Below are 26,307 nucleotides of genomic sequence, written 5' to 3'. Positions count from 1 at the left end.
TATACTGTTGCTTCCAAAATATTTTCATCTATATTTATAAGTCCAATTGATTTGTACTTTCTTTTACTGTATGAAAACCTCCCTGTGCTTCTAATAATGTTTGCATTAGATGGTTAAAGCAATATTCTTTGAACACAAAGTTTCATGGCTATATCTTTTGATAAACTATAATATCTATTCATACGAACTGTCCATCTTAATCTCACTTAAGTTTTTTCCTTGCATATTACTTATTCTGAGCTTAATAGTGTTATCCAGGAGTTTTTATTATTTATTATTTATTTATTTATTTTATTATTTTTTTAATGTTTATTTATTTTTGAGAGAGACAGAGACAGAGTGAGAGCGGGGGAGGGCAGAGAGAAAGGGAGACACAGAATCCAAAGTAGGCTCCAGGCTCTGAGCTGTCAGCACAGAGCCCGATGTAGAGCTTCAACCCACAAACCATGAGATCATGAGCTGAGCTGAAGTCAGACACCTAACCGACTGAGCCACCCAGGGGCCTCCATGAGTTTTTAAACTATCGTTTGCATAACTTCTCATTTTGCTTATTTCCAAACTTCTATTTTCCTTTTGTTTTTGGTCTGCTTCTTTTAAACAATGGATAATTGTTATGTTATTCAAACACTCAGCTTTTAAAAAAAACTTCTAAAATTTTGTTCATTGATAACTGTACTTATATAAGTTTTCTGGTTATTTAGAAACAATTGTCAGACATCATATTATTTTATACTTAAATACTTCATTATGTATCTCTAAAAGAATATAACCCTTTAAAACATACCATAATACTATTATTACACCTAAAAATTAATAATTTCTTAATATCATCAATATCCAGTCTTCAAAATTTTCAATTATGTCATTTTAAAAAAAATTTAGGGGTGCCTGGGGAGCTCAGTTGGTTAAGCGTTGGACTTCAGCCCAGGTCATGATCTCACAGTTTGTAGGTTTGAGCCCTGCATCCGGCTTTGTGCTGACAGCTCAGAGCCTGGAGCCTGCTTCGGAGTCTGTGTCTCCCTCTCTCCTTGCCCCTTCCTTGTTTGTGCCTTGTCTCTGTCTCTGTCTCTCTCTCAAAAATAAATAAACATTAAAAAAAACAAAATTTATTTGTTCGAATCAGAATCCAACTAATGTTCATACATTGCTAATGTCCATTCATATTGACCATATGTCTCTTAAGTTCTGTCAAGTCTAAAGTTCCATGTCTCTCCCTGTGCTTTTTTTCTTACTGCTCTACCTTTCAGTCAAATCCCCCAAATAAAACCTTTCTGAGTTTTCAGGAGAGAGACTTTGGACTTGACAATGAATGGTATTCTTCACTGATAGCCTCTTACTTATTTGACATTTCTCAGGTCTTCACTGATATATTGGACTGAGTCAGGTGCAATAGGTCATCTGTCCCCGCTGCTTCTGCTATGTTCACTGCTCAACAGCAGTTTCACTAGATAATATGTATCATAAGTGAGAATCACATACAGTCATTTACATAAACTCTCTGAAAATCCTCATCTTTCTACTTTCTCTCGTTATATCCTGAGGTTGGGGGAAAGGGTTATATTAATGGCTAACGACCATTGTGATATCTTTTATTATACCATATAAATCTGTCCCCACTGGTTAGTACCTCTCTTTAGAAAGTGTGTGTATGGAATTTCTTTATTTTCAGCTGTCAACCTGAGTTACCATTTTTATAAAACTGGAAAAGTTTACTCAACATTCTATTAGATACATATAGCATCCATTCTCCTCTATTTCTCTTCCACATTCTTTATCTTCTCTATTAAGAATTCCACTGCTTTAAAAATAATATAAAAATAGGGAGAGGGACAAAACATAAGAGACTCTTAAATATGGAGAACAACAGAGGGTTACCGAGGGGTTGTGTGTGTGTGTGTGGGGGGGGTGGGCTAAATGGGTAAGGGGCATTAAGGAATCTACTCCTGAAATCATTGTTGCACTATATGCTAACTAACTTGGATGTAAATTAAAAAAATAAATTAAAAAAAAGAAGAAGAAGAACTCCACTGCTGGTCACCTGGGTGGCACGGTTGGTTAAGTGTCCGAATTCAGCTCAGGTCATGATCTCACAGTTCGTAAATTCAAGCCCCACATCAGACTCTGTGCTGACAGCTTGGAGCCTATAGCCTACTTCAGATTCTTTGTCTCCCTCTCTTTCTGCCTCTCCTCTGCTCGTGCTTTGTCTCTCTCTCTCTCTCTCTCTCTCTCAAAAATAAGTAAACATTAAAAAATTAAAAAAAAAAGAATTCCACTGCTTTGCTTTTTGCTGGGTGTTAATAATGATAACTAACATTTAAGTATTTTATGTGTTGGGCATTTAGATTTTGCATAAATTACCTCATTTAATCCTCATGGCAATCCAAGAAAAAAGGCACTATTATTAGCTCAGCGTTCTATATGAGGACTAGACACCTAGAAAAGTTAACTAAAACAGCACAAGATGAAATAGCTAAAAAGGGAGTGGAGCTGCTACAGATTGAACTTGGGGCACCTAACGATGAAGTCCATGGTCCCATCAAAACACTACCTTGTGATCACACTGTTCTAGGACAAGTCCAGCAGTGGATCTAACCAATTAATGTAATTTCCAGGAGTGTCCATTCTGCCCCTTATTGGTTTTGCTTTTATTTATTTATTTTTGACAATCCTATATTTAAATCTATAAGAATTTGTTCTTGCTTTCCACTTACTACTTTCTGATACAATCGAACGGTGGCCTGTTCTCATTTTATCTATGCACTATCCTTTAAATCTCATTGAAAATATCAGTTAGAATGTTTTTGAAAAGTTCTATTTTGTTTCCACCATTACTGCTGTTAACTGGGGACACTTTCTCTGATTTTTCAGAAGAGAACCACTCTTCTTTTGGGTGGCAGATTCTTTTCTTTTGTCTAGTCATTTTTCACCGTCCACTCATTAAGAACGAAGGGTTAGAACGACGAACAGCAGCCTCCATGGGCTTTGTCAACAGTCTTGTTGGATCACGTTTCCTTGGTAGTTCTCTTTCCTCCACTTCCCTCCTTGGGTAAGGCAGATACATGTAAGGATCTTGGATGAAGTGAGTTGGCTGGGCCGGGCCGGAAAAGTCTCTTCTTTTCAAGATATGCAAGCTAGAAGCCAATCTGAAGAATGGCCGCAGAACTGCTCGTTGAGTGAATTATTGGGTGCCAAAGCCTCACCTAGTTTACCCTATTAGTTGCCTCAAGTGAAGTTCAGGCTGAATGATGAGCCAGTCACTTTGTACGTGGGGTACTCCAGGTATGCTTTCGACATCCTATGGGTTACTCTCTACTGACTGATCCTCAACTTGCCTATTCACACAACCTTTGATCATGGGATTCCAGGGACATTGACATCTGCTTAGAAATGTAGTTGTCAGTAAAAAACAGCAAGGGGTTACTAGGGTGACGAAGCATGAGTGGGGTTTTATTGAAATACTGCCCTATTCCCCCCGCCCCCTCACCTCCGTGTGGTTTTGTGGTGGAAACTTTATTGAGCAGATTTTTTTTTTTTTTGAGCATCAGTCAACTTTAATAAAATAATCAAAAAAATAAAGAGACAAAGTTTAAACTAAAGGGATTAATATATCCATTCAACAAATTCGTATTTACTACATGCCATACATTATGTCAGGAACTGAGGATAAAGTAATGAACCAAACAGATACAAGTTCCTGTCCTCACAGAATTTACATTTTAGTTTAGAGAGGTGGGAAGGAACAAACAATAATAATAAATATACAAACAAGTATCAGGTGGTGATAAATGCCCTATGGAGAAATAAAGCTAGGAAGAAGAATCAGGAAGAGTAGGTGAAGTAGAGGAGGAGCACTGGGTGTTGTATGGAAACCAATTTGACAATAAATTTCATATATTGAAAAAAAATAAAAAATAAAATAAAATGATGAAATCATAAAAAAAAAGAAAAATACTGCTTTTGAAAGTATGTTTTTAAAAAAGTTTTCTGTCCAAATGTTTCCGTAACCATGAGGACTTCCCTAAGCATGCTTTAAAAAATAGCAGATTTTTTTAAAAAAGGATCGAATTCTAGTATGGTTAACTTGCAGTGTAATATTAATATCAGCTGTACAATATAGCCTTTCAACATTTCCATATATCACCAGGTGCTCATCAAGATAAATGTACTCTTAATCCCCTTCACCTTTTCACCCATCCCTGCCACCCACTTCCTCTCTGGTAAACCTCTGTTCTCTATAAAGAGTCTGTTTCGTGGTCATCTCTCTTTGTTTTCCTTTGTTTTTTTTTTGTTTTTGTTTTTTTTTGTTTTTTAAATTCCACATAAGGGTGAAATCATATGGTATTTGTCTTTCTCTCAGCATTATACTGTCTAGCTCCACCCATGTTGTTGTAAATGGCAAGGTTTCATTCTTTTTGTGGCAGAGTAATATTCCATTACATCTCTATATATCTTCTTTATCCACTTAGGTTGCTTCCAAATTTGGCTATTGTAAATTATGCTGCAATACATTTCCCTGATGATGTGCGATGTTGAACGTCTTTCCATGTGCCTGTTGGCCATCTGTATGTCTTCTTTGGAGAAATGTCTATTCATGTTCTTTGCCCATTTTTAATTGGATTATTTGTTTTTGTGTGTGTGTTGAGTTGTATAGGTTCTTTATATAGCTTGGATATTAACCCTTTATTGGATATATCATTTGTAGATATCTTTTCTCATTTAGTAGGTGGTCTTTTCATTTAGCAGAATTTTTGACTCCATTCTCTACTTTAGAAGCCTGCTACACAGAACTGTCCATTTTATTTATTGGAGCTGTCCTCACCAAATGAAATAGGGTGATAATCAGGCAGTGGCAGGAAGAATAGAAAAGGGTGTAGAGAGAGAAGTCTTGAGGTACTTCCAGGATCATCATCAAGTTAACGTTATAAAGAAGCAGAAATTTCACTTAAATATAAGACTTATAATCAAGGGTGATGAATTCAGTTGATAGTAGGAGAAACAAGAAGACACAGAGGGAACAGAGATTGAGATAGCAACTGAGTCACGTGTAAGGTGTGCTTTAAAGTGTCTATCAGCCTGCTGCTCTCAGAGATCCGGTTCCATCCTCATGAGATCTCTCACAGCAGCAGAGGGTATCTGGACTGAGGGACATCTGTGACAATCAAACTGTCTGACATTTGGGGGAAGATGATTGGCGTCTTAATCATCAAACCACACATACTTCTGAAGGTGAGAAAATAGAAAAGTGTTATATATTTTATGGGAAAAAAAATTCTCAACTTTCAATTTTTTTAAACTCTATTTGATGCACTTAAAATTATAGGGAGAGATACAGTATTTTTTGTTCTGGAATGTTCGTGAAAATCATTAGCAGGATGAGTGATGTCCTCCTGATGATTAAGAATGACACAGACATATCCCTCACAAAATCTAAACAGTCAAGTCTTAGAAATTAATTAAAATGAAGTTTTAATCGTTGAGGGGCTTCCCTCTTAATATTTAAGCGAGCTGTTTTCTCAATATTGTGTAATGAAAGTGTCAGCTTTGTTGTTAGAGGACAAAGCTGTAAGATGATGGCTGTAGTAGTGTAAGACTGAATACATTAGAAGACCCTGGCCAGATGGAATATAATTAAGGAGACATCATGGAATGGAAATCATCTGTTATGAAAAAGTGGAGAAGGAAATGGTGAAGGATTCAGAAAATAGGAGTAGTAGAATAGGTGCTAAGCTGCTATATAAAAAAAGAGAACTCCGAAATACAGGGGCTTAAATACGTAGGAATTTATTTCCCTGTCAAGTAACAGTCTAGTGGTGAGTGGTCCAGGGTGGTGGGAGCTCTCCTGTCTTGAGTCAGTCATTCAAGGACATTTTTTTCTTTCATCTTCTTGTTTCTCCAGTCTCTGGGGTACTATCCTTGCTAACTGAAATTGAATCAAGCTAGAAGGTGGAGGTCAAGCAATTTCCTTCTAAGCAAATGATATAGAAATGGCACCCATTTCTCCCACTCATACTCTTCCACTTTCATTGGTGAAAACTAGTCACATGATCATAACTGGTTGCAAAGTTGGCTTAGAAGTGGAGGCTCCAGCTGAACATCCACGTGCTCAGCTAAAATTCTACTATTAGGGAATGAGAAAAGTAAGGGTTTCTGGTGACCACTTGTAGTTGGCCACACCATGCTAATCCCTGTATAGGGAACAAATCTCTTGAAAAGCATGGAAACCCAGGTCAATGCCTTTCCCTAAAGCACGAGGCATCTTTGTGGGTTACTGGCTAAAAGGCAAGTCTCTGAAATCTGTCACAATAACACAAATGGAACCTTTCAGTTACTACCTGTTGAAAATGTTTTTTCAACTTTATCCCCAAGGATTCTGTGTGAAAGTACAAAACATTTTCTTTGCCTTTCAAAAAAGGGTAATGTAGACCCTCTCTTTTAATCCCCTAAGAGATTAGCTTTGCTCAGGGATATCCTTAAATCCCAACCTTTTTGTTTTTCTCCAGAGCCGCATTCAAGGGCTCCATTGTTTCCCCCTACAAAGGAACGCAAAGCAAACTCTCTCCAAAGGGGCCAGGGACTCTTAGTTCTTTCCTTCTGTCAGATCTCCTTGGGTAGCTCAAAAAACTTAAATAAGATTAGAATTGATTGGCTTATGAAAGTTAAAGATTTGAAGGACAGACTATAGATATACCTTGATCCAGGGGTTCAAATGATGTCTTCAAGATATTGTCTCACTCCCTCTATGTCTCTGTATGCTACTTTTCTGAGTGTCGGCTTACTCCTTTGGCAAGTTCTCATTCATGGTGCCCTCTAACATTTTAGGCATCTAGTCTCAGAGCTCCACTTATAACAGGAAAAGAGAATATTCTCCTTTCTCAGCAGCTCAAGCAAAATTACCCAAGATTGTACATCATTGGCTCTGATAGCATCACTGTCTCATCTTTGAATTGCTCAATGCGACGGTGGAATTGAATGCTTTCAATGGCCGGGACCACATCATAGGAGAAGGTTAAGTCAACAAAAAAACAGTATAAAGGAATATCAGGGTGTTGTTAGCAGAAGGGAGCATGGATGCTGGGGCAACAAAATAACAGCAGATGTCCAATACCCCACCCATTTGCCTATGGAATTGATGAATGAGAACTAGTCTTAGGATGACTTTTAAATACTTGCCTTTGAGTAAAGATATTTTCTACAGCCCTTTAAACTACTTGGTTTCCCTGAGTCATCCTCTTACAGTGCCATAGTCCAAATGTTTGTTGTTATCGTGTCCCCATGTCCTTTCACCTTGAAGGCGAGCATGTGCTTTCTCACTAGGACCTATCATGAGTTATATCACAGTAATTGCCATCTTGCAATTGTAATTCCATGTAGTTTTGATTTTATAGCCTGCTTCCATTTCCTTCACGCTGCACTTTATTTCTAATGCAAGTGAGTTGCTTTAAAAAAATCATGACCCACTTTAAGATAATGGGGGGACACCAAGACTAGAGCATTCATACCAAGAATAATTTGTGAAGGATTTCAGGAAAGAAAATCTCCTTTACTTCTTAAGCAGAATAATAGGCCTCTCCAAGATATAGATTTGATTGGTCCTACTGATAGGTAGTTATAGACACTGGCATATTCTCTAAGGTTTGTAACAGGTAAGACATTTGCCACAACCATAGCAAGACCCTTTCACATTAATGAGGACTAAGTAAGGAGGAGGGAATCTAGTTTTCTCATTATTGTCTTGGAACAAGCTATGTTAGTTGGGACTTCATGTAGTGTGACATGGGGTGGTCAAGAACACAGACTCAGACTTTTTCCCGTAGGTTGACATCCTACTTCTACCACTGACTTTTTTGACCTTAGGTAAGTTCCTTGACTTCACTATTCCTTGGTTTCTTCACTATAAAGTGGCAATAATAATAGTATTGACTTCACAGAGTTGATGTGGTATCTATACTAGTTAATATATATAAAATGTATAGAATAGTTCAAACTGAAAAAGTATGTAAGAGTCATGGAAGTGCAGAGCAAGAGCTTTGTTTCCTATTATTATTTAATTTTTTATGAATCATCATATATAAATATTCAAGTAACAAACTGAGGGAAGTGTTATTCAGTAGCACGTTCCTTGAAGACAACAACCAAAGCACAAAATCCACATTTTCTTTTTATGAATCCTGCCTAAATTATCCACATCTGAGCAAGAAAGTGGGAATGACATACTAATGGAAAAACAGGCTAATAAGCCTCCCCTAGTTTCATATTCAAGGGGTGGAATAATTTATGGGAAACCTCTCAAGGCTTCTAAATGCTGCAATCAAATCACTATATGGAGAAAGCTACAAAATCAAATTCCAAACAATGAAAACATCAGTTTCTTAATGGAACAGCTCCAACCATCTGGCATTCATATGTTGTTTGCAGGGGCAGTTATTGTGCAGACATAATGGCCCAATCCCACTTCTAGGCAAGAAGCTTTCATGAAGGAAGTTTACTCTGGCCATTTGTGGCTGGTTAATATTACCAGAAGAGGTGTTTTTTTTTTTTTTAAACTGTTCCACGGTTAATGTTTCAAATTCAGACTTTTTTTCGAGAGAGAGAACACAAGAAGGAGCTGCAAATATATTTGTAAAGCATAAGAGAATGGGCAGATTTCAACATCTCAGAAATAAATTTTCTTCAAGGCAATTTTTAAAAAAGAGGTGCTTTCACATAGACCAATGGAATAGAATAGAGAACCCAGAATTGGACCCACAAATGTATGGCCAATTAATCTTTGACAAAGCAGGAAAGGGTATCCAATGGAAAAAAGACAGTCTCTTTAACAAATGGTGCTGAGAGAACTGGACAGCAACATGCAGAAGAATGAAACTGGACCATGTTTTTACACCATACACAAAAATACACTTAAAATGGATGAAAGACCTAAATGTGAGACAGGAAACCATCAAAACCCTAGAGGAGAAACAAGCAACAACCTCTTTGACCTCAGCTGCAGCAACTTCTTACTTGACAAGTCTCTGAAGGCAAGGGAAATAAAAGCAAAAATGAACTATTGGGACCTCATCAAGATAAAAAGCTTCTGCACAGCAAAGGAAACAATCAACGAAACTAAAAGGCAACCAACAGAATGGGAAAAAATATTTGCAAATGACATATCAGACAAAGGGCTAGTATCCAAAATCTATAAAGAACTCACCAAAGTCCATACCTGAAAAACAAATAATCCCATGAAGCAATGGGCAGAAGACATGAATAGACACTTTTCCAAAGACATCAAAATGGCCAAGAGACACATGAAAAGATGCTCAACATCACTCATGATCAGGGAAGTACAAGTCAAAACCACACTGAGATACCATCTCACACTGGTCAGAGTGGCTAAATTTAACAACTCAGGAGACAACAGATGTTAGTGAGGATGCGGAGAAACGGAAACCCTCTTGCACTGTTGGTGGGAATGAAAGCTGGTGCAGCCACTCTGGAAAACAGTGTGGTGGTTCCTCAAAAATTAAAAATACAATTACCCTATGACTCAGCAATAGCACTACTAGGAATTTATCCAAAGGATATAGGAGTGCTGATTCATAGGGGCACATGTACCCCAATGTTTATAGCAGCACTTTCAATAATAGCCAAATTTATGGAAAGAGTCCAAATGTCCATCAACTGGATGAATGGATAAAGAAGATGTGGTTTATATATACAATGGAATACTATTTGGCAATGAGAAAGAATGAAATCCTGCCATCTGCAACAATGTGGATGGAACTGGAGGGTATCATGTTAAGTAAAATAAGTCAGTCAGAGAGAGACAGATATCATGTTTTCACTCATATGAGTGGAACTTGAGAAAATTAACAGAAGAATGTGGGGGAAGAAAAGTGGAAAAATAGTTCCAAACAGAGAAGGAGGAGGCAAACCCTAAGAGACTCTTAAATACAGAGAACAAACTGAGAGTTGATGGGGGTTGGGGGAGAGGGGAAAGTGGGTGACTGACATTGAGGAGGGCACTTTTGGGATGAGCACTGGGTGTTGTATGTAAGTGATGAATCATGGGAATCTACCCCCCAAACCCAGAGCACATTGTATAGACTGTATGTTAGCCAACTTGACAATAAATTTATATTTAAAAAAAAATTAAAAAGAGGTGCCTTGTTACATAGGCTGGATGCAGTCTTGATAATCAGTTATCTCTTCTAAATAGGTTTAAATTAAATATTGAATAATTCTCTTCCTGTACCTTAAAAACTGATTTTGAATAAAACTTGAAACACTTTTGATTGAACTGCCAATTTTGCTGGCATTTCCTCTTCCCCTTTGCTACAGAACTTGCCCTACAGTCAAAGTTTCATTCATTCACTCAAACTTAGTTAATCCAATAAGTATTTACTAAGTGCTAGATACTGAGTTAAGCATACACATTTAATAGAGGGTAAAAAGATGGGCTTTTAAGAAATGGGAACAGGTGTATTATGAAAAAGGCAAATTGATATAAAATGTTAAGAGCATGATAGGTTTTTGTTAAAAAAGATGATTAGAAGAGATGAAAAAGAAGATGGAAAACAAAAGGGAAGTGTGCAAGAAAATTTAAAAATAAATGCAAATAAAATCTATATTGGAGTGAAAAAATGCTATAGATAATAGGATCAATAATGTGGATTTAACACATTATAAGCTCTCCTAGGATGCAGGGAGAAAAGGCAAAGACATAAAAATGATAAGAGAGTAAGTGAATGAAGAATAGAGAACAAAGAGCCATTGTGTGGATAGGGCTGTTCCTGAAGGAGACAAAAAAAAAATAAATAAATAAATAAAAAAATAAGCAAAGGCAACAATTAACTATGTAGTAGAAGAAAAGTTTCCTGAACCTATTTTCTAAAGGTTTACAAACCTGTTTATAAACCTATTACATAAAGACCTATTTTTGTAGATTTGAAAGTGTTTCTAGGCTACACGGTAGTTCTATTTTTCTTTATCAAAACTTTCATTAATTTTTTTACATTTATTTATTTTTGGAGAGACATAGAGAGACAGAGCACAAGTAGGGGAGGGGCAGAGAGAGAGGGGGAGACACAGAATCGGAAGCAGGCTCCAGGCTCCGAGCTGTCAGCACAGAGCCAGGTGTGGGGCTCGAACTCACAAACCATGAGATCTTGACCTGAGCTGAAGTCGGATGCTTAACCAACTGAGCCACCCAGGGGCCCCCTTTATCAAAACGTTTTAAAAAATGTTTATTTATTTTGAGAGAGTGTACATGAGTGGGGGAAGGGCAGAGAGACAGAGAGAGAGACAGAGAGAGAGAGAGAGAGAGAGAGAGAGAGAGAGAGAGAGAATCCCAAGCAGGCTCCAGGCTATCAGCACACAGCCTGATGCAGGGCTTGATCCCATGAACCATGAGATCATGACCTGAGCTGAAATCAAGAACTGGATGCTTAACCAACTGAGCCACCCAGGCACCCCAAATTTTTCTTTTTTGGAAGAGAACAGAAAACAACCAAAGGCATGCAAAGACTATAATATATAACACCTGTAAAGTCTTGTTGAGAAATGTAAAAATTAGTCCAGGTGACCAAGTTATAGACCAAGTTGAAAGCATTTAAAAATTATTATTAAAAAGAAAGAATAAAATAAATTAATTAAGCATTCAGCACCAGAAACCAAAGAGAATTACAAAATAAACCTAAAAAAGTCAGTAGGAATGATTTCACCGTAAACAAAACAGTTAATGAGATGCCCACTAGAAAATGAATAACATTGATAAATAGACCCTAGATCTATTTTGTGTGTGTGTCAAAAGTAAAAAAAATACCATTATCAAAGCAAATCATCAAAAAAATAAAATATTAAAAAAAAAGAGGTTAGAGTGGGAGAGAGCCAAAGCATAAGAGACTCTTAAAAACTGAGAACAAACTGAGGGTTGATGGGGGGTGGGTGATGGGTATTGAGGAAGGCACCTTTTGGGATGAGCACTGGGTGTTGTATGGAAACCAATTTGACAATAAATTTCATATATTGAAAAAAAAATAAATAAAAACTTGAAACATAAACAAACAAAAATATTAATTTACAGTACTGGATAAACAAGAGTAAATACCCTATCAATTCCATTTCAAGCAATTTGAAAATCTCAACAAAGTGACTATTACATGGCAATTATTTAAATATAAGTAGTAAGATAATTTTAAAAAGACAGTAATTGTGGAACATATTTGTTACAGGTTGAGTTCTCTGGGAAGTAGACACTGGGGCTGAGTTAGGAGTGCAAAGGATTTATTGGGGAGTAACATCTATGAAAGAGGTAGAGGAAAAAGTGAGCCATCAGACCATGATACAGAACCAACAAAATTTTTGTGGGCCCAATACGGCTCTTGGGAACAAAGATGGTCCATTAGAGAAGTCCCACATTGGACAGTAATGACTAGGCCCTTGTATCACTCCCTTGCTCAGTCATTGGCCATGGTCCACTATGAGAAGAGCATACTCTTGGCTATCACTTTGCTCCTTTGTTGGCTGACGGGATGCCCCGGGGAGAATGTGGCCTCGCCTCAAAAGCTACAGAGGACCCTAAAGTACTAAAAACCATGGGTTATCTTTGCAGGTGGTCAAGGAATTCTTTCTTGAAACAGATCTGAATGACAGACCATCATGTCTGCCATAATGTACTCACTCTACGTGGATCCACTTCTGCAAACTTGTTGAGGTAGCAGGTATCTGGTGGGCCTCTCTTCTTGAAGATGAACTTAGAAGAGGGAGGTTAGTGCAGACTATAGCCTTTATCACTGCAGTTTGTCTCAGGACCACAACTGGGACTTCACTGCTCCCCTGCTCCTCTGCTTCCCACCCCTCATACGTTCTAAATTTCCCTCGCATCAGCTAACATCTCTGCCATGCTTAGTAACTTACCTCATGGTATGACTCAAACCCTTGTTTCTCAGGTGTCTGTGTCCTTGGTAACCACATTCTTCTTTAGTTGCTATATTTGTCTGTTCATAGTCATAACTTCCTGTCTGCTGGTCTCTAGACACAAGGACCCCAAAATGCCTAGGCAGAACCATAGCTTATAGTTCAATAGGACTTTGGCTGTAAGACTTTTAACCCTGGTAAGAGTACAGAACCTTTACCTTCTAGATCCCAGAATTGCATGGACAGAAGGATAAAGTCCTATAGTGAGTCACTGAGAGTGATGGTGAGTGGGGTCACTTCTTCTTCTACCCTCTAACTTCTGGGACCTGTGTATTTTTCCTGTTGGTGATGAAGCATCACATAAAGGTCTCTGATCCAATCCATACACTGCATCCTGAGAGATAGTTCCCCACCCTTGCAGGGTACTGTCTCCAAGTTGGTACTTCAGCTGTGTTCTTCAGCAGGACATTCCATCCCTCCACAGAAAGCTTCTGGGTGGGGTGATTTGTGATGAGAACACACAATGCACCTCCTTCATGGTAAACAAAATGCCTTGGTGGAATACTGTATGGGATTCCATGCCTGTGGATCTGGCATTTCATAACTCCTCAGTGATGCTGGCTGAGGTCCTGAGGGCAGGAAAAGCAATGCTATATCCAGAATAGATGTCTATTCCTGTGAAAATGAAACACAGGCCCTTCTAGCATGGAAGAGGCTCAACCTAGTCAACATGCCATTAAGTTACCAGTTGGTCTCTTCCAGAAATAGTCCATACAAGAGCTCAGAGTTGGTCCATGCTTTTGTCCACACCTGGGGCTTTGAATAGGTCTCTGGGGCTGATGGTTTGGACATTTAGAAGCAGCATGAGAGGGGTCAGCTTTGGTAAGTGGGGAGTGTCTACTGTTGGATCCATGCATAGACCCCCCTCTCTGTCCTGGTGGCCACTTCATTCATGTGTCCATTGTGGTGTTGACAAAGGCTGGTTCAGCATTCCTTCTGGTGGAGAAGTGTGGGAATTCTACCTCTTCCCTCTCCTTTACCAGTTGGAAGAATTATGGAAGCAGGAGGATCATGTTTATTCAAGTTAATCTTAGATTAGATTATGATACTACATATAATTTACACTTGCCAAAACCTATCCTTAATCGGTCAGATTCATGCTCTCTAGTTCTAAATTTCTACAAGTCAATGCCAATCTCTCTCTGGGAAGACGTCCAGTTGTGGTCGTTGTTGTTAATCTTTCAGAAACTTAAAGTCCCAGAAATGGGTTTTAAGGGTAACTTTTCACAGATATTGTTCTAGACGTTTTCATGGATATTAGAGATAAGTTAACCTCATCAGACAATTCTATCAAGGCTCAATTGTTATTGCTTCCTTCCTTCTGATCATACTGCATCTTCCCAAGAGTTTTAAGATGTTCAATGTTACTGTTTCAAACTCCTTACGGTCCATCTATATTGTGCAAATTTGCAGTGACTTCTGGAAGGTTATCTCTTGTCTGCATACTAATCGTCACAAGGCTGTGGCCACATCTTATATCAAATCGGTTCCTATTCTAAGGTTTATAATCTTTCCATGGTGCCAGCATGAGGTGGCCGAGGTTCTTAGAAATCATAAATAAGAACTCCAACTTTAGTAGGTGTTATGGGCTGAATTGTGTCTCTCCAAAATTCAGAAGTAGAGGCACTAACCCACAGTACCTCAGAGTGTGACTATACTTGGAGATAGGGCCTTTAAAGAGGAAATATAGGTGAAATGAGGTTCATTTGGGTGGGTACTGGTCCAATAGGACTAGTGTCCTTATAAGAGGATTAGGATACAGACACACACGCAGACTGAGGAAGACCAAGTGAAGACATACAGAAAAAACTGTCATCTGAAAGCCTAGGAAAAGAGACCTCAGAAGAAACAGCCACACCAACACTTTGATCTTGGACTTCTAGCCTCTAGATCAGCAGAAAAATACATTTCTGTTCTTTAAGCCACCCAGTCTGTGGTAATTTGTTCTGGCACTTCTAGCAACTATTGAATCTCAGTCAATGAACTTAGATATTCCAGAAATATTTTTCTATATTTCTGATTAAATTCTTACACTGGATCTCCCATTCCTCGGGGTAGGTGGGAAAACATGAGCTCAGTTCCTTTGGAGTTTTTATCCATTCTTGGGAAGTTAATTAGACACACCTATCCATACTGGTCATCCTTCCAGAGTTTGTATAATGTCTGTGTGTTGGAAGGGCCCATCCACCCACCATTGGTCCTTAAAGCTTGCCTTTAAGACTTCCTTTGTCCAAGTTCCTTGTTGGTGTGCCACCCATGAGACATGAACATACGTTACTAAGCTATTCTGGGTTCCATCTACCTAAACACACCTTGAGGTCTTTTCTTCTCCAGAGTCTTGCTTGGAACAGTTGCTACGAAGAAGGGCAGAAGTGCCCTCCGTTCTTGGGATACACAAAGCTTTCTTGGTTGCTCTCCTACTCCAAGAGTATTATTTTTCTTTTGGGTCCATACATACTACTCTATCCCTGTAAATCCCTTTATCCTAAGAGCTTAGGCTTTCTGCAAATATTTTTGGCTCTTTTGTTCTCTGTTTTGCCACACATTTTCCTGGGCAATGAGCAGAGAACATATGACTATTCAACAATGAGAGGGAGGAGAGTGGAAATACAAGCATAAGAAAACATCAGATAAAAATCTCAAAATGTAGTCTGTCATATAATTAGTATACCCCACTAAGAGCGGAAGAAATTATACACTATTGATTATAGAAATATGTTTTATGGTTACATAGAATTAGAATACTAGCTACAGAAAATCATAGGCTTTATACCTAGAAATAATCTACTGACTTGTTATAAAGTTAATTTTTCTCATGATATGTTTATTGTGCGTCTTGGTTTTACATAGGCGTACAATCATTTTCTGCTCTTAGGTGTGGTAGTGTCTCTATGTAATCACAACAGTAGCTCCCAGAGGATGTGTTGGCTGAGCATTATTCCATGTTTGTTTTAGGAATATTTTGTTAAATGTTTATTATTTATTTCTTTTTAATTTTTTTTAACGTTTATTTATTTTTGAGACAGAGAGAGACAGAGCATGAACGGGGGAGGGGCAGAGAGAGAGGGAGACAGAATCGGAAGCAGGCTCCAGGCTCTGAGCCATCAGCCCAGAGCCCGACGTGGGGCTCGAACTCACGGACCTCAAGATTGTGACCCGGGCTGAAGTCGGACGCTTAACCGACTGAGCCACCCAGGCGCCCCGTTTATTATTTATTTTTGAGACAGAGAGAGACAGAGCATGAGTGGGGGAGGGGCAGAGAGAGAGAGAGGGAGACACAGAATCCAAAGCAGGCTCCATCCAGGCTCCATCCAGGCTCCAAGTTGTCAGCACAGAGCCCTACGTGGGGCTCGAACTCACGAACCGTGAGATCACATCCTGTGCCAAAGTCAGATACTTAACTGACTGAGCCACCCACCCACCCCGGGAATATTACTGTAAGGATAGATCCAAATCATTTCACTTGCATTTAAAAATATATTATTTAGGCATAATTTCCAAACAATAAATTCTAGCAATCTTAAATGTTCAGTTCAATGAGTCTGGCCAATTACATACACCAATGTTACCACCACACAAAGCAAGATACAGGACATTTCCTTCACCCAAGGAATTTGGTCAATTTCTATTCCCTAGGCAATCATTGCTCTGTTTCTAACATTATAGATTAGTTTTGCCTGTTCTAGAATTTCACAGAAATGAAATCATAGAATATACACTGTTTTGTGTGTGCCTTCTTTTGTTTAGCATGTTTTTGAGATTCACCCATATTTTTGTGTATATCGGGAGTTTGTTCCTGATGTCGCTGACTCATCTGCATTCATGTCCATTTTTTTAAACCTTTGGAATTTACCCTGTCTCTGCTTCTGGCAGAGTATATGTTGGCAGAGCCATTCAGTTAAATGTAATCAGGGCCTAATCAAGCAAAGGTGTAACGTCTCTAACTTGCCTACTTTTGATGAGTGCCCACTCCAGAAGGCAGTACATCAGAATTTCTTTTTTTCTCGGATCGGTCCACAATCTAGGTATCACTGAACCCCTGAGATTACAGTCAAAATGTGTGTGAGTGTATATAATAGTTAAGCCAAGGTAACTGATAGATTCCCAAAATTTATTGGCTCAAAGAACACGAAATTTCTTTTTCAGGTGAAAGTCCAGAGAGGGTGTTCACATCAGTAGATAGACTCTCCCTCATATGGATGCTAAGGCATCAGGACTTTGGCTGCCTGTCATCTTCAACCCATGGTGTCCAAAGTTGGTGTGGGCATCACTATCCCAGTCAACCAAAAGGGACAAAGACCATGACGAAGCACATGTGAGAGAATTTTATAGGTAGTCCTAGACTTGGCAGATGTTACCTACGCTCAAATTCTACTGGAAAGAACTCAGCTACATGGCCTCAACTACCTCCAAGAGAGGCTTGGAATCTAGTCTAGCTGGTGCCCAAGAAGGCAAGAAAGAAGATTGTAGTCAGAGGCCTCTGCTACAATAGGTATCCTCTACATTTAGAGATATGAGCAGTTCATAGCTTTGATTACGTTCTGAAAAGGATCAAATCCAAAAACGTTTCAGAGGCTCCTGTACCACCAGTACTGCTGTTTTTACCTTACTCTCGAAGGTACAGTAGACAATGAGGTCAAAACAACAGAAACGACAGAATATACACAACTTAGGAAAACTCTCTGCCCCACTTTTGCACAGGGTGGCACAGTACTGTTCATATTCCTCGGAATACTCATTCCAGGGCTGGAGGCAGATATCATGTCAACCACCAGAACTCACAAGAATCCAGAATATTAGAATTAGTCATATCGTTTTTTGAAAGAAAGGAGCAGACTATGGTTTGTGCTTTTTGTACCTGGTGTAAGAAATTCTTCTCTGCTCTGAAACAATGAAGATAGTCTAAAAATATGGAGGTTTTGCTTTGCTAGATCGTCTAAAAATATGGAGGTTTTGCTTTGCTTTTAAAATCATTAAGAACTTATTTTTGTTCATGGTGTGAGGTGGGGATCCCATTTAAAACATATAGAGAGTGCTAATTATCTCAACATCATTAACTAAACAGAGTGTCTTTGATTTACTAATTTGCATTGACTTATGTCATTTATATGAATGGTTCTATTTCTGAACCTACATTTCTCTTTCACTAGATTATTGGGTGAGACAATAGGCCTCGCAGGTCTATGTGGCTCTGTTTCTGAACCTGCTTTTCTTGTTCATTAGATTATTTACCAATTACTGTACCAGTACCACATTATTACAATTGGTGAAGCTTTTGATATCTGAAGGGAAAATTTCCCCTCCCTATGCTTCTTCAGAACTATCTTGGTTATTCTTGGCCTCTTCCAATTCCACATGAATTTTACAATCACTTTGTCAAGGTCTATGAAAAACCCTATTACGATTAGGAGTAGGTTGAATTGTGGTCATGGAGTCTTCTCCTCCATGAACATGATGTATCTCTTCATTTACTTAGGCCTTTTTCTGTATTTCAATAAAGTTTTATATTTTTCTCTATAGATACCATACTGTTCTATGAGTTTTTATGCAAGTTATAATAAAGATTTGTTGCTATTATGAGTGAGACCTTTAAGAATTTATAATCTCTAATGGGCTGTGGCTTCTTTGTATATTGACCTTTTACTCAGCAATGTTGCTAAACTCTTATTTGTCTTATTAGTTTATTAGATTGGCTTGAATTTCTTATAGATAATGACATCATCTATAAATCATATTTTCTTGTTTTCTAACCCTTATGGCTTCTAAATTCTCTCCCCTCTTCCGTGTGTGTGTGTGTGTGTGTGTGTGTGTGTGTTAATGGCAAGGGGCTTCAGTACAATGCTGAGTAGAAACGCTAAAATGGTAAAGCTATCCTTGTTTTGCTCCTAACTTTAATATAAAAATGTTTAATAAATTAAAATTAAGAGTAATGTTTCTAGAATTAGGTTGTTGGTAGCAACTCTTTATTACGTTTCCTTTCCTAGTTTGCTAAGATTTAAAAAAAATAAATGAGTGTAAATTACTTTATATTTTCTAATCATCCTTACATTAGGGTATCGATCTCATGTGCTTATGTAGTACATCTTTAAAATACATGCTGAACTGGGATGGGTAATATCATATGTAAGAATAACATTTTTTAATGCCTTTCAAGATTGGCTAATAATTTTCCTTTGTATGTTTTCTTTCTGACTTGGGTATCAAGATTTTATTAGCTCGTAAGATCATTGAGATGATTTCCTCCTTTTTCTATTCTTTGAAACCATTTGAATAGAGATTGTCTGTAAAGATTTCATAAATCTTTCCCACTAAATCTTTGAGCTTTTTTATAGGTAGACTTAGAAATGGGAATTCAGTTTATTTAATGATTATAAATATATTCATGCTTTATTTATTTTTTTAGTGTTTATTCTTGAGAGAGACAGAGAGAGAGAGAGAGAGAGAGAAGAGAGAGAGGGAGAGAGAGAGAGAGAGAGAGAGAAGAGAGAGAGGGAGAGAGAGAGAGAGAGAGAAGAGAGAGAGGGAGAGAGGGAGAGAGAGAGAGAGAGAGAGAGAGAGAGAGAGAGAATGAGTGGGGAGGTGTAGAGAGAGAGGAGACACAGAATCTGAAGCAGGCTCCAGATTCTGAGCTGTCAGCACCAAGCCCAACCCTGGGCTGGAACTCATGGACCTCGAGGTCATAACCTGAGCTGAAGTTGGATGTTTAACTGACTCAGCCACTCAGCCATCTCTATATTCATATTTAAAATTTTTTGAATCAATAATTTCTGTAATTTATATTTTACTAAAAATATTTATTTTAGCTAAGCTTCTAATGCTCAGAATATTCTTAATATTAAAGAAATTCTACTGAAACTATCATCATAATCTCATTCATCATCTTGTTTTTCTCTTTTTTTCTCCACTATCAGTTTTAGTAGCAGTTTACCTATTTTTGTTTTATGATCCTTGCTATGATTTCTTTGTAGGTGAGTCTATTGTTAGCTCAAAATTATATATGTAGCACATACGCATATTTTTTTTCTTCTTCATTTTCTTCTTTTTCCCCCTTTGCTTTCTATCAAAGCCTTTTTATTTGGGCGAGGAAGACTGCAGGAAAGGATTTGCTTGTCCTTAATCTACTTCAGACTACCCAGATTACTCGTGCAGAAATGTGCGATAGGAAGCAGGGGAGCACAGAGGTCTCCATAGAGGACTTTCATTTTATTGCAGGGTAGTCCTCATACATGGCTGCTGCCCGGACAATCCCACCTTCCACTCCCCATTCCTGGAGTCTCCAAATGCCACTTCTATCCTCAAGAGTGTTATTTTTCATTTTTTTTTTTACTAAATTGGGTTGCCTCACCCACCTCTGCTACTGGCCTTTTAAAATAGAAAGGTTTCCTAAGGAGAATGCTTTCTTTCTAGTCAAAGGAAAAACACCAGACAGGCACCAATACCTCGTTTTAAGAAGGAAGAAACCTATGCCCCAGAGGCACCTGAAAAACTTTCCCAAGCAGGCTGAATTCTCTCAGGGGATTGTTTCACCAAAATATATTTTTTGAATCAGTATCTACATTAACAGATTGGAGGGAAAGTTTCCAACAGATCTTTCTGTTGATAGTTTTGATTACTCTCTTGTAGAAAATTTCAAAGGCTTTGTGCCAGACAGGAGGGAACATGGGGAGGCAGAGAACTGGCGTGACCAGCTCTGAACACATAATAGAGCCAAAAGCAGTGACAGCCAATTTTTCCTTCCTAAAACGCTTCGTAAATTATAGCCCTTGGACCACTCACTAGATAACATCAGGAATCTAACGAAGCCTATAGTATTCTTTAAGATATTAATGTAAACTGTACTTGAAATATTCCTCATTAAGATTCTCTTCATTTTGCTGAAAATATTTTTTCTCACATCTGACAGCACCAGCTGTCTTTGAGTCTTTGGCTCTGCTGAAGTCATTTGAAGAAACAAATCTAGAGAAACACTGCTTGGCAGACGATAAGAGAGAAAGGAGAAAGCATTTGGATGACTATCCAAGAAAGGGAATAGCCAGGACGGCAAGAGAGCCACAGGCAGGTAAAAAACACTGAAGAAAGTCTATCAAGGTATCCTTCATCTCTATTGAAACAACATCATCCATTTTAATGTTTTAAGAAGTCTGTTCAAATATATTTATTATCTTACTTTGATAAAGACAACTTGGAACCCAATAAAATAGACCATATTGGTATTATTATCCCATTTTACAGATGAGAAAACTGGCTCATTTGGAACATAGTACTAGTTTTGATGAATTAATCGCTGTGCTGAACTCAATTCTGTCTCGGACTTCATTTGGTCTCTCCTTTTACACTGGGCACACAACCTACATTGGATTTGAAAGTTATTGTCCTAAAGCTGGCTGCAGAGCAGTTTCATTCAGACAGGTCCACACTTGTCAGAAAGACAGGTCTGTCTAGGCTGACCTTGAATTTTGTTCTCCATCTCATGTTAGGCCATAGAAGAACAAATAAAGAGGAAATAAAGTGTTCTACAGCAAACAACTTAGAACTCTTGAATACATATGTCTTGTGTGGACAGAATTCCCCATTTGATGTTAGAAAGGACCAGTGTAGTTAAGGCAGTTAATATATAATCAAAGCAGAAGCAGCAATATTCCTTAAGACAGTAAGAGATAAAATCAATGTATTTGAAAAAAATTCAAGCTGAGTGGTCGGCAAGTAACTCATTTATACTTTGCTTTTGATTTATAAGGAGGGGCTAAACATTGAAATAATTTTTAAATCAATTAAATAATCTAATAATGTTTATTGATAAAGCCAATACTTTAAAAACTTAAAATATTCTTTTCAGTAGATATTAAAGTCTTGTCATTGAGAAACCTAGCAGTGAATAAAAAGAGGGTGTAGTAAGGAGACAGGAAAATTAGCTAAGTGATTTTCTGAGTTGGGTAGAGCTGTGGTTGAAAACAAAAGCCCTTAGAGCATGTATTCTCTTCTTATCAATGCATACTTTGTATTAGACTTTATAGTGGATATTGTCCTATTTGTCCAATATAATATGTTTTAGAGTTTAAGGTCAATGGCTCTCATTATTTGTGAGATAAGAGTATGTATATGCATTTCTGCACTGTACGTGAACATATTAGCACCGTGCATGTATTAACATTTCTAATTTTTTTTCACACTGTAAGTGGATTATTGTAAAATAAATCACAAATCGGCAGGAAAGGAGAGGAAGAATTGTTCGAAGTTGATTTTTTAAAAAAAGGAGGTGCCTGACTCGGTCGGCGGAGCGCGACTCTTGATCTTGGGGTTGTAGGCTCAATCCCCACTTTGGGTGTAGGGATTACTTAAAAAAACAAAATCTTCAAAAAAGGTGTGTGGGTGGGGGGTGGTATTTGATAGATTATGTTAAAAAGAACCCGCTTCAAGTAGTAACCCATGGCAGACAGGTCTTAGCCTTGCGTATCCACAAGGCGAACACAGTCAAGGTCCTAAGCAGTGACGGGCAGGAGATGGTCACGTTCTCTTACAAGGACACCTAACTGAAAGCTTGAAAAGTTTCCATCCCTTACAAGAAGCCTTCCCCTCCCCGCCCACTGCGGTTTAAAGGGACCTCTCCTTTCTGAGAAGCCCAAGATTACCGAGTGTCTACCACCAACGCAGCCCCCCATTGCTGTTCTGCGATTCTCAGACACAGTCATCCGTCCTGCCGAGTGAGTCCCCTACCCTATAGCTATCTTGGTCTCCTATGTACCGTTCCAGGCGAGAGCTCCCTCAGCTTTTACCCCTAAACAGCTACTTTTGATGTGTGGCGGCTTTAGCAGCGGAGCAACAGGCAGAGAATTGCCCAAAGTCCGGAAATCCTGGGAAGCCAAGGGTGGGAAGTGGGAGGTGGGTAGGAGGTGGCGCGGCTGGAAAGCCCCCGATGGACCGGGTGTGGCTGTAGGACCTGAGAGCGAACCTCTGTGGCTGCCACTTTCCTGAGAAGATCCCCAGGCCTCACTTAGTCCAGCGCGGCTCCCGCCCACACCTCCAGGTGTGCATTCCCCGCCCTTAATTACTCTCCTAAAACTGATAGTTCGCACTTGCAAAGTTTCACTGGGAAGGCGGAAGAGACGTGTATAATCCTGGCTATGGAGAACTAGGGGAGCACGGTCACACTTGCTTTGGTCTGCAGACCCAGTCAATCGAAAACTCAGAAACAGAAACGTGTGCACCTTTCTAGTAGAGAAGTCACCTCTTCGTTCTTTGCAGCCTCCAGTTAAAGGCTGTGCCGGGAGAAACTTTTATGTCTCCTGCAAAGTTCAGAAACTGAACTACCAGAGAGAGGCCATACTTCAGGGCTTTTGCGGGCCCCGCGATGTTTTCCTGAGCTTTTCAAGTGGGAAGAGTAGAGCGACAAAATGAAAATGCACCGTGTGGGGGAGCCCACCCAGCCCAGCACGCTGGCGGGCGCTGAGGTGAGCGCGCGCGGGTGGGGGGGGGGCGGTGAGCATCCGAGCCGGCGCCGCGGGTCTCCCGCCGCGGGTGGGTAGCACAGGGCTGTGGGGGGCGGCTAAGGTCGTGATGGGAGGCTTAGGTGCCCCTCCGCCCCCCGCCAGCCTCGGGGAAGGGAAGGGCAATGAATGAGGGAGGAGGAGCGCGGAGGGCCGGGGGGCCGGGGGCATCACGCCAGGTGAGGGAACGAGCTGGGGGGAGCAAGGAGGAGGGAGTCGGGGGTGCGGGAGTTGCTGACTTGTGCTACGTGGAGCGGGCAGAAAAGAAAGGCGGAGGAAGAAGAAAGGAGGCTGGCGTTCGCGCCGCTGCTTCGGCCCTCCCTCGGCGCCCCCTCCCCCGCCGCCCCGGCCAGCGCGCCAAAGCGCGAGCAGTCGGCCCGAGCCGCGGCTGGCGCTCCCCGGGCTGCGACTCCTCCGTCCGCTGCACAGCGCCGCCCGGATCTTGGGCGGCCTGGACCCCGGCGCCGCGGAGCCCTCCCCGGCTTCCCGGCGGGGTGGGCGCAGGGGGCGGCCCCGTTCCGGGCGACCGCCGAGGGGGCGGGCGAAGGGCCGGGGCGCGGGGAGCTACCGCGCTGCGGGAGGCCAGCCCGGGGGCGGCGGCGGCTGCGGCGGCGGCGGCGGCGGCGGGCGCAGGTAAAGGGGAGGGCGCGGGGCGGGGGACGGCGCCCCCTGGGCGCCGAGCCAGCGGCCGCCGAGTCGCCTGAGCCGCCACACGGCGCGCTCGTCTCGCGCCGTCCCGGGGCAGACGGGCTTTGTGGCTTTGCGTGCGAGTGTGCGAGCGAGTGTAAGTGTGTGTGCGCGCGCGCGCTCGCCTGTGTCGGCTGTGGGTGGGCGTGCGCGCTTGCGAGCTGGCGAGCGGGAGGCGAGGCTCCCCTGGTCTCCCCGACCAACCAGTTGACCGAGCCCCGGGAGGGAAGTTGCCGCAGCCGTCCGGGCCGCCGGCCCTTCCGTCCCCCGGCCAGGTCAGTGCGCCCCGGGGCCCGCGCTTTGTGCAGCGTCTGCGGCCCGGACCCGCCCAAGTGACACGTAGGTGGCCTCGGGTTACCTGGGTCTGGGTGGGAGCGCGAGGAGGCTTGCGGGGATGGGGGGGCCCGAAATTGCCCCAAAGCCGGGTCCAGGTGGACGTGGAACCCTGGGGCTCCCCGCGCCCCGCAGCCCGGAGCGCCCGCACTGCTTGCTTCTCACCGACTGCTTCGTAGTCTCTCCGGGGCTGCGGACTTTAAACTTAGTTTCTGTCCAGCCGCCTAACAAACACGCTTAGCAAGTAACTGGGAAATTGAAGGCAAGGGAGGGACCTGGCTTTGAATTGGTGGTTTTGAAACCGACAGGCTCGTTTGGTTTGTGTAGGACTAGCTTGTTATGAATGGATTTAAATTTTTTTCTTGTTTTTTTTTCTTTGCTGCCATTTGGCCTTTGATATGTAAGGGATGACGGCACCCAGGACTTGTTGCTGCCTTCAGCCTGGGGCCTGAGATTGTTGTTCTCCGTTGCTACTTCTCTTTCTTTTCTTTTTTGCTGAAATCTGTGGAGTTTTCATAAGTGTGAGCTTTCAGTGAGTGCTCGCTTGTTAAAGTTTCACCGTGAATGCGTCGTTTCCCATTGGAATAGATGCATATTTGCAAACCTGAGTATTGGAAACATGTAACTGCAGTTATTAGAGTAAAATCCTTTATTCCTTCAGGCTCTAACAGTCCGTGTTTTTCACGTATTTGCGTAAGTGTTGTTGGCCCAGCCTAAGCATAACTGTGAAGCCAGTGGTCTGTGACTCAAAGCCTGTGATTCTGGTTCAAGGAAGACTACATGGGGGGGGGGGGGGCGGGTGGAGACCTAAGTTCTCCTAGGAAGTGATTCCCTTGTCAAACAGAAGAGTGAGCCCGAGGGGAAAAGAGTGTATACTGGAGTTAGGGGCTATGTGGGCCGAACTGAATTACATTAACACTCACACTCTGCCATCTAGTTGTTTCTGCCCTTGGTTCTCTAAAAAGGGGTAGGAGTGAGCGAATTTGCCCCAAATGCAAAATTGTGAATAACGACTAGCATCGTAAGTATGTTAAGGCTGTGTTTTCTTGACACCGGTTAATGTCAGGGTGAAGAGCTGAGTAACAAGGGAAAGAGCGTAGCTGGAAGGCAGGGGCGGAATGAAGAGCCGGGCGGGAGGAGTGGGTTGTCATGATCTGAGCCCCTTGGCGCGCCGCGTCCCCTAGCGGTTCCACCTCAGCCGCTCAGGTCAGCTTGTCCTTCATCTCGGAGTCCTCATCTGGAAAATGGAGGGATGTGATGATCTTTGCTGTTCTTTCCAGCTTCCCCAAGTAATTAGAAACTGGTGGTTGGTTACCCCATGTTAGAACCATAGGAAACGAGTAAGGGAAAGTGCGGATGGGTTATTCCAGGAGGGACGTGACAGGACAAGAGGGCTAAAGGTACAAAACCTGCAGTGGGAGATGCTTGGAGGGGGAAGAGCCTTGACCTGGGGGTTGATTTGCCTCTGTTTTTTCTTTCCTTCTCCAAAAGGGCATCAACAGTACTCCCTCACCCCCATTCAATCTTCCATTATCCTATTAAAGTGAGTGAACCTGCTTAGCCGTAAGGCTGATATGAAGGTGAGTGATGTCTGTAGTCCAGCCTGACCCACTTCCCGTTTACATCATTGTCCCCAGATCAGCAGCTGCCCAGTGCTGTGAGCACTCGAGGATCTCAGTGTCCCTTTGAGTGATGGGGAAAAATACACAGACGGGAGCTTACGGGGCAGCCTTTTCAACAACTTGCATTTTGAAGCTTCTGTTTTTGCTTGAAGTTAATATTTACCAAACGGCGATTTCATTTCTTTTTTAAAAAAATTATACCCCAGACTTTTCGAGGTTTGAAT

At 41.0% G+C, this 26,307-nt stretch overlaps 1 protein-coding gene across 39 annotated transcripts in view; it reads left to right on the top strand.

Moving 5' to 3' along the window:
* LPAR1 (lysophosphatidic acid receptor 1) overlaps positions 1-26,307 on the top strand; it is a 360,038-nt gene that overhangs the window by 202,782 nt on the left and 130,949 nt on the right. Inside the window, exon 1 of one of the 39 annotated variants that reach the window (XM_015543091.2) lies at positions 22,637-22,658. The exons of 34 other annotated variants lie outside the window; for them this stretch is intronic. The gene's annotated coding sequence lies outside the window, so the exon portion shown is untranslated. Of the gene's footprint in view, positions 1-22,636; positions 22,659-22,959; positions 22,982-23,222; positions 23,406-24,339; positions 24,404-24,444; positions 24,468-26,307 lie in introns of those variants that run through there. 4 more of the 39 variants (XM_042964127.1, XM_015543090.2, XM_042964126.1 and 1 more) reach the window with 4 other exon arrangements.

This window comes from Panthera tigris, chromosome D4 (genome assembly GCF_018350195.1).
Source record: "Panthera tigris isolate Pti1 chromosome D4, P.tigris_Pti1_mat1.1, whole genome shotgun sequence".
Taxonomy (NCBI): Eukaryota; Metazoa; Chordata; class Mammalia; order Carnivora; family Felidae; genus Panthera; species Panthera tigris.
The sequence above is the reverse complement of the archived record's forward strand: the minus strand, read 5'-3'. Positions and strand labels throughout refer to the sequence as shown.